Here is an 8,078-nt window from a genome sequence, read left to right as displayed (position 1 = left end):
GCACACTCAACCTGCGATAGATAAAGATCCCAGTCTCGGTGATCATGCTCTAAATAGGCTCGAATCGCATTTAGAGACGAGTAGACCTCGGATACTTGCCTAGAAAATCAATGTATATATTCTGAAATGGCCTGAGTGTTACCGTTTCCGCACCAATCTCGGGTCTAGGACCGCAAATCGTTGGTTTGGTTTCTTTACAAACTGTGTAATCCCTAACGTAAGCTCGGACTTGGCTTACTATTCCCGGCCAGTGAAATCTTTGACGCAGCCAGCTCAAGGCTTTCGCCATTTCACCATAAGCTCTGTTTTCTGGCAATGCTCTTGCTCACCTCCACATGCGATCTAAATCGTTTTACTCCGAGAATAGCTGCCAGACATTAATTTAATTTATTTATTTATATCCTAACGCTACAAGTAAAGACTTATATTTATTGCGTTAGTCACATCGGCTTGAGTAAAGAATATTTAATTAAAATAAATAATTTAAATGGAGTACTTCAAAATTAACAAAGTTGTGTTTACAATTTGAGTATAAGTTTAAGTATAAGTTTAAGTTTGCAGCAAGCATAAATTCTTTGATTTTAGAGATAAACTGAGACGCGCTTCTGATGGTTTTAAGAGCATGAGGTAGATTGTTCCATAGGCGAATAGCATTAATAAAGAATTGCCTTTTCGAGCAAAGGGTTTTATATCTGAGGATAATAGAGTTTTGTGTTCTTTGCGATTGAGCTGGAAGAATTTTCTAAACATGTAAGACGGATCACGGGTGCACACAATCTTTTGAAAATAAATTAATGTCTTAAGGTCAATCCACTGACTAAGGCTGATGTCAAGAATATTTTGAACTAGGTGGGAAGAGTGGTCAGTGCGACGAAGATTAAACACGTAACGGACGATTGAATTACAAGCAACATTTCATTTTTGCGTAAGCAGGGTGGGAATCAAAATTGATTTGGCCACTAGCATACAGCTGTGTTCATTAAAATAGCAGTGCGACAGAAGCGAAACTATATAACGGCTTATTAGCATAGTCCTTTTCATTAGTTAATCGCTAGTACATCTTTTTTGTAGAATGGATCATAGAGATACAAAACAAGCAAAAACCTTATTAGATTTGGTCTGTTTTTGGGTTTCTTTCATATTTTTGAACACGGACACAACATTTCGGCTGTTCACTAAAATGGTAAAAATAGGTTTTTAATGAAGACCATTATTATAAATTGAACCATAATACACTATAACTATAGAAAAAAATTAGCTTTAGTGGGTAGAGGACCTCATTGCTTCAAGGGAGAAAGAAAAAATTGATTGAGCTTAGAAAGGAGGGCAAAACGTATCAATATATTCAAAGTCCCTTAAAATGTAATGCTGCAAGGGTATACAAGCTTCGGCTTGCCGAAGTTAACTTCCTTTTTTGTTTATTTTAGTGTTATTGGTAAACCAAGGATTTTGCTTTGGATGGATAGTTTTTTCCCTTATTAACACACATGTGCTATAAAGGTAATCAATGTTGCTGTTAAAAATATTCAATTCATGCTTGATGATGATATATGTATATATGGGCGTCCAATCACAATTGTTATATTCTACTTCAAGTTCAGTTCATAAAATTCTTAGTTTTTCCTGTAATTTTCTTCTATCATAATTCTAGCTCTTCTATGTGCTATTTCCAATCTACATTTACTCTCTCCAGCATAATCATCTATGTTATATATAGGCTCTGTATTTTTTATAGTATTAAATTGTTTTGGCAAATTCTATGTTTTGCCAAAAACTAACTCATGTGGACAGTAATCATGTACTATTGAGGGTGTAGTGTTGAAGCAGTATACAAAATATTTTAGCCATTCGTCTCAATCATTTTTATCAATCGATATGTATGAGCGTATGTATTCGTTAAATGTTCTGTGACTTCTTTCTACTGTTCCAACTGTCTGGTGGTGGTGTGCTGTAGATGTTATATTTTTAATATTAAATATTTGCACAAGTCGTTTATAATTGAATTCTTATATTCGATTCCCATGCCCGAAATGAACGTTTTCATTGGACCGTACCTTACTATAAAAGATTACCATTATCTGATTTTGGTAGTGGACCAATTGTGCCTACTATCACTCTGTCGAAAGCATTTATTGGAATGTCTGTGATTGTCATAGGACTCATTGTACGTGCTGTCACTTTTGATTTTTGGCATATTTGGCATTTACTTTGTACTTAGTAATATATCGGGTCATACCTTTCCAATACTAATATCATTTGACCTTGGTCAAGGTTTTAGTTACGCCAGTGTGACCTCCTTGTACTGGATCGTTGTGAAATGTAGACAGTTTAGCTTCTTTTTCTTTATCATTATGTACTACGGTCACCGGGCTGAGTAGCACTACTCTCAATGATTCCAGTGTCTTATTGCCCATTTTTTTAATATCATCAATTGAAACTGGCTTGAAGATTTTTTCCCTTTTTCCACTTTTAGTTGGCTGATTTTACATATACTGGCTTGCATTTCAAGCCTTTGGAAGAACTGACCTAAGTCATGAATTCCATTGGTAAATAAATCGCTAACATTATATCTTGCAGTAATTTGTTTTCCATGTTTGAAGAAATAGGTCATATTATTAACGTGCAAGGTCACTACTTTACGTACTTCGTCATTGAAGCTTTTTCTATAGATTGCCTAGGCAACTCTATTTCTTTTTCTCCTTCGCAGGATTTCTGTCTACTTTGAGATCTTGTAGTGACTTTATTTATATTTCTGGTGATGTCTTTTAGCTTTTGATGGTTATTCTTGATAACGCATCTGCTACGTAATTGTCTTCACCCTTCAGATGCTCTACAGTGAAGTTGTACTCTTCTAATTCAAGAACTCGGATTTATCATAGAAAATAAGTACGTAAGGGGTCTGTGATCAGTTTTGAGAGTGAAGTGTCTACCATAAATATATGGTCTGAAGTGTGTTATTGCCCAATGAATTGCTGTAAGTTCTTGTTTCGTTGTACTTTTGTTACTTTCACCCTTTGTAAAAGATCTTTATGCTATGCAACTGGGAGTTGGAGTCCATTTTTGTTTTGAGTTAAAACTGCTCCACAAGCTTGCTTACTAGCATCTGTTATTATGCAAAAGTCTTTGCTGAAATCTGGGTATTGTAACAATGTTGGTTCTATTAAAGCCGATTTAAGATGTTCGAACGGATTCTGGCAGTCAGCTGTCCATTCAAATTTAACATTTTTTTGCATAACTTAGTTATATGGCGAGAATAGTCGGCAAAGTTTTTAATAAAACGTCTGTAAAAATTGCGGAATGCAACAAATCTTCTAGCGCTGTCCGCATCGTGTTGGACTGGATCATTTTTTATGACGTATTTTTTGTCGTCGGGCAAGATTCCTTTATCAGTGCATTTATGTCCTAGAAAAGTGACTTCATGCATGAAAAATGAGCATTTTTCAGGATGTAACTTGAGGTTGTATTTCCTACATTTCTCAAAAACATCAGTTTAGTTTTTAAGCATATGTTTTTTCGGAACAACCAAAGACTATTAGATCATCCATGTAAAGGAATGCTTGAGAAGGATCTAGTCCAGAGAATGCCATAGTCATCGTTCTCTGAAAAGAGTTTGCGCTATTTTTAAGCCGAATGGTAATCGCGTGAAGCGATACGAACCATTGCTTGTTGAGAAGGACGTTATATCTCTAGAGCTTCTTTCAAGCTCGATTTGGTGAAAACCTGACATTAAGTCGAGACATGAAAAATATTTTGCTCTACCTAGTTGGTCTAAAATGTCATCAATTATAGGTAGAGGCAACTTATCAGACAATAGTTTTATATTGATCTGACGATAGTCAATTACTAATCGCCACTTCTTTTTAACTGAGCCCAGTATGGACTTTTTCGGAACTAATAAGAGTGGGCTGTTATATGCAGATACAGATGGTTCGACAATTTTATCTTTCATTAATTTTTCTGTATTTCTTGATATAAGCCGGTTCGTCATCCTTCAATCTCAGCTTTTGTTCATAAAAATTATTTGTACTCAACGATTCGGTTTCTAATCCGAATACACCGCTATATTGTGTGCATAGCGTTGACAGTTGTGTGGAGAAAAATTTTTGGAGCTAGAGAAGAGTGGAGATGTCCTTCCTACTATATTGTAGTTTTTGTTCTTTTCGAGTTGTAAATTGGCCATGTGTCTAGAACTGTGGCATGTTGAGATTGTGTTCCATCGGTTGTTGGTCTCTGCCTGAGGTGGAGCGGGCAGGTAACCATGGGCATACCCACCGTGTCCTAATCGCGAAGTATGTCGGCGGTTGTCCCTTGTCTTGCTAGCTCGTCTGCTATGCACTTGCCCTCAATACGGTGTCCAGCCACCCAGATGAGGCTGATTCTCTGATGAGTGGCCATCTCGTTAAGAGATTTGCGGCATTCAGAGATTGTTTTTGAGTTTGTTGTGTAGGTGTCGAGGAAGATGAAAATGTCTATATCGTGATGTTCTGATGTGTCCAGGTGGGCCATGGCTTCCTGAATTGCCATGACTTCCGCTTGAAAAACACTACAGTAGTCTGGTAGGCGGAATGAGACTTTTATGTCTAGTTCGGGAGAGAAGACTCCCCCACCAGTTTGGGAGTTAAGCTTGGAGCCGTCTGTGTATATGTTGACGGCGTTTTCGAATTGATGTGGGAGGTTGTCCCAGTCTGTACGGGTGGGTATGAAGATCTTATATCTTCTTTCGAAGTTGACTATGGGTGGAACGTAGTCTGTACTATGTGGTAGGAATGTATGTTTTGTTAGGATACAGGAGTGACCCGTAGAGCCTGTTGTCCATGCCGCGGCTTCGCGAAGCCTCAGCGCTGTTGCAGAGGTCGATAATTGTGTTTAGTGCTTCAGTGGCGGTGGTGCGGAGCACCCCCACTGATGCAGATTTCTGCGCTTCCTTGGATGTTGTGAAGGATCCGGAGGTTACAATTCTTTTCTAGGGAATGCCACCATATGATGTTTCTGTAGAGGAGAATGTACCTGAATATTGCAGTGTATAGCCAGTGAACTATCCTGGAGAAGAAACCCCACTTCCTCCCTAATGCTTTTTTACAATCGAAGAGAGCTATGGCCGCTTTGCGTGTGCGATCTAGGATGTTGTTTGTCCAGTGGAGCTTTTTGTCAAGGATGACACCTAAGTACTTTGCTTGATTGCTAAGGATTAGGCGCGTTTGGTGTAGTTTTGGGAGAACTAGCTTTGGTACCTTATACTTCCTTGTTAAAAGAACTAGTTCGGTCTTTTCTGGGTTAACTCCCAGTCCACAGACAGCCGTCCACCTAGAAAGGGTGGATAAGGCTGTCTCCATTAGATTGCAAAGAGTTTGCGGCTACCACTTTAGTGCCCGCCTCTTCTAGAAGTGATAGAAGTTTGTTGACCACTATAACCCATAGAAGAGGTGAGAATACACCCCTTGTGGGGTTCCTTTGCTGATATTCCTGGTCGAGTGGGCTGATCCCGTAGCGGAGTACACTACTCTGCTGGTAAGCATGGTTTGTATGAGTCCCACTATGGGCCGCTCAATGCCCAGTTCAGTCAGAGCACCAGTAATCGCCGTTGGGGTGATGTTGTTAAGGGCGCCTTCTATGTCTAGAAACGCTGCTTCCTTATTGCGGAAACCTCTCTCTACACTAGATACTAGAGAGTGGAGGGCGGTGTCTGTTGATCTGCCCTTACGGTACGCGTGCTGTGCGCCAGAGAGTAGGCTTGGGTTGACGGTTAGCCTGATATAGATGTCAATTAGCCTTTCCAGGGTCTTCAACTAGAAGATAGAGAGATGAATCGGGCGGAAGTCTCTTGGGTTGCTGTGGGAGGGTTTGCCGACTTTCGGTATAAAAATTACTTTAACGTCCAGCCACCTTGTTGGGATATGGTTTAGAGCAAGGCAGCCGTGGAAGATGGCTGTCAGCCAGGGTAGGGATATATCTAGTGTCCCTTGTAGCTGGGCCGGGAAGAAACCGTCTGGGCCGGAGGATTTAAAGGGCTTAAAACAATTAATAGCCCACTTAATGCGGTCAGGGTTCGAGATGTTGTCTATACTCTGGTCGTCAAGGTTCTCCTCTATGTAGAGTTCCTCCACTACTTGGGTGTTTTTAGCGAAGTGGGTGTCTAACAGTAGTTCAAGGGTTTCCTGACTGTTTTCCGTCCAGCTGTCAGCATTGGTTTTTAGGTAGCCAATGGTTGCTGGAGATTTTGCTAAAATTCTTCTGAGTCTGAATGCTTCCGCAGTAGATTCTATGCTACTACAGAAATTAGCCCATGCTCTTCGTTTTGATATTCTAGTTTCCTTTTTGTATAGGTTCAGTTTGGTGTGGTATAAGTTCCAGGTAAATTTGCTATTATTGTATTTAGCTCTATTGAAGTAAGTTCTACACTCTCTTTAAAGGTTCGCCAGGGTGGTGGAACACAACCATATGGGTTTGTGCTTTGCTTTGACTGTTCTGCTTGGGCAAGCCCTTTTTATGGCCTCACCGCAGATGTCAGTAAAAGTATTAACTAGGTTATCGAATACTTGACCGTTGCGTACGTTCGTCGGTGGAGCGTGTAGGTTCCTATTGAGGAAATTTTTGTAGTATCCCCAGTTGGTTAATCTTAGATTAGTAATGTTCTCGGCGGGAGGACAGTCTAGAATTATTGTAAATTCTATGTATCGGTGGTCTGAGAATGAGTGTTCGATCCACACCTTCCACGCTTCTAGCTGGTTAAGTAGGGGATCAGATATTAGTGTAATGTCTAAGACTTCCCTCCTATTCCTAGTGATGAAAGTTGGGTCATTACCTTTGTTGCAGATGAATAGATTTGATTGAAGGAGATAGTCGTAGAGTCTCACCCCTTTCGTTTGTGTTTGTACTTCCCCGTTGCGTGAGGTGTGAGTTAGCGTCCGCACCCAGGATGAGTTCCTTAGATGAGTGCGTATGCATAAGTTATTGTGTATTGGTGTTTGGTAATGGCCCGTCGTAGTCGTGAGCCAGATAGAATGATGCTATGGTGTGATGAGTGTTTTCGTTTAGCTCTAGTCTGACCGTGGTGAGGTCGCCTTCGCTAAACTGTGGAATAAAAAATGCGTTTATCCACAGCAGTTAAAAAATATTTTCCGTCTGTAGAAAAAATGTCAATGTGTTAAATTTCCCCTACGTATGTTGGGATGGGTGTTTTTGCAGTGGTCTGTTTTTATGGATGCCGATTATATTTTTCCTTTAAGCACACCCCGCCACTTGTTACGACTTCCGTCACAATTCTGGTCATTTTTGAAAAAAAAATAATCTAGCAGTATTTGCTTCATATTTTCTTAAACTGCGCGATGTGCCCTACTGTGTTCGGCGGCAGCTATTTCGAGTTGTTTCGATTTGTCCCTTACATCGACTACAAACAATTAAGAATGTCTAAAGGCTGTTGAGGGAAATTCTTTAATTAGGGAATGTTGCATAAATGCAAGAACAGGGAGCTCGCAATGTATTGCGTTGCGAAGCAGCTTAATGGTCTGTCTGTTGATTCTATGGTATAGGTCAGAGATTCCTCGCTGTGAGTAGTAGCGAGGTCGGAATCACCACTGTCTTCTAGTGCGTTTACGTTTTGGCGGCAAAGAGCATCCGTCACTTGATTCTTCTTGGCAGGGGTATAAACGACCGTGGCATTGTGCTCATTAACGAACGTTTTCCAATGTATTTTTGTTGTCGTTTGTTTCGTTTTTTGGAGATATGACAGCAGTAAAGGGCTTATGATCTGTATAGATCGTTAGATTTCTTACCACATATAAATAATTTCTTAAACTCTTTAATGCCCATACAATGGCTAAGAGTTCTTTTACATTTGCCGCCAGATATTCCTCGTCACTGGTAATTGGTCGCTTGCCCTGTGATAATACGGCCCCAATGCGGTGTTGTGGAGAATCTCCTCCGATGCTAAAATATTCTTTAGCCGATCGAAGGCCTCTTTCTGAGCTTCGTTTAAATTTATCTCAATTTTTCTCGACTGGTTCGCACCCACCTTCCCATTTGTGAGCGGTCGCGCAATGGTAGTAAACCCTTTTATAAAACATCTGTAGTAGCTAGCT

Source organism: Drosophila suzukii, unplaced genomic scaffold (genome assembly GCF_043229965.1).
Source record: "Drosophila suzukii unplaced genomic scaffold, CBGP_Dsuzu_IsoJpt1.0 scf_9, whole genome shotgun sequence".
Lineage (NCBI taxonomy): Eukaryota > Metazoa > Arthropoda > Insecta > Diptera > Drosophilidae > Drosophila > Drosophila suzukii.
Note: the sequence above shows the minus strand (reverse complement) of the source record.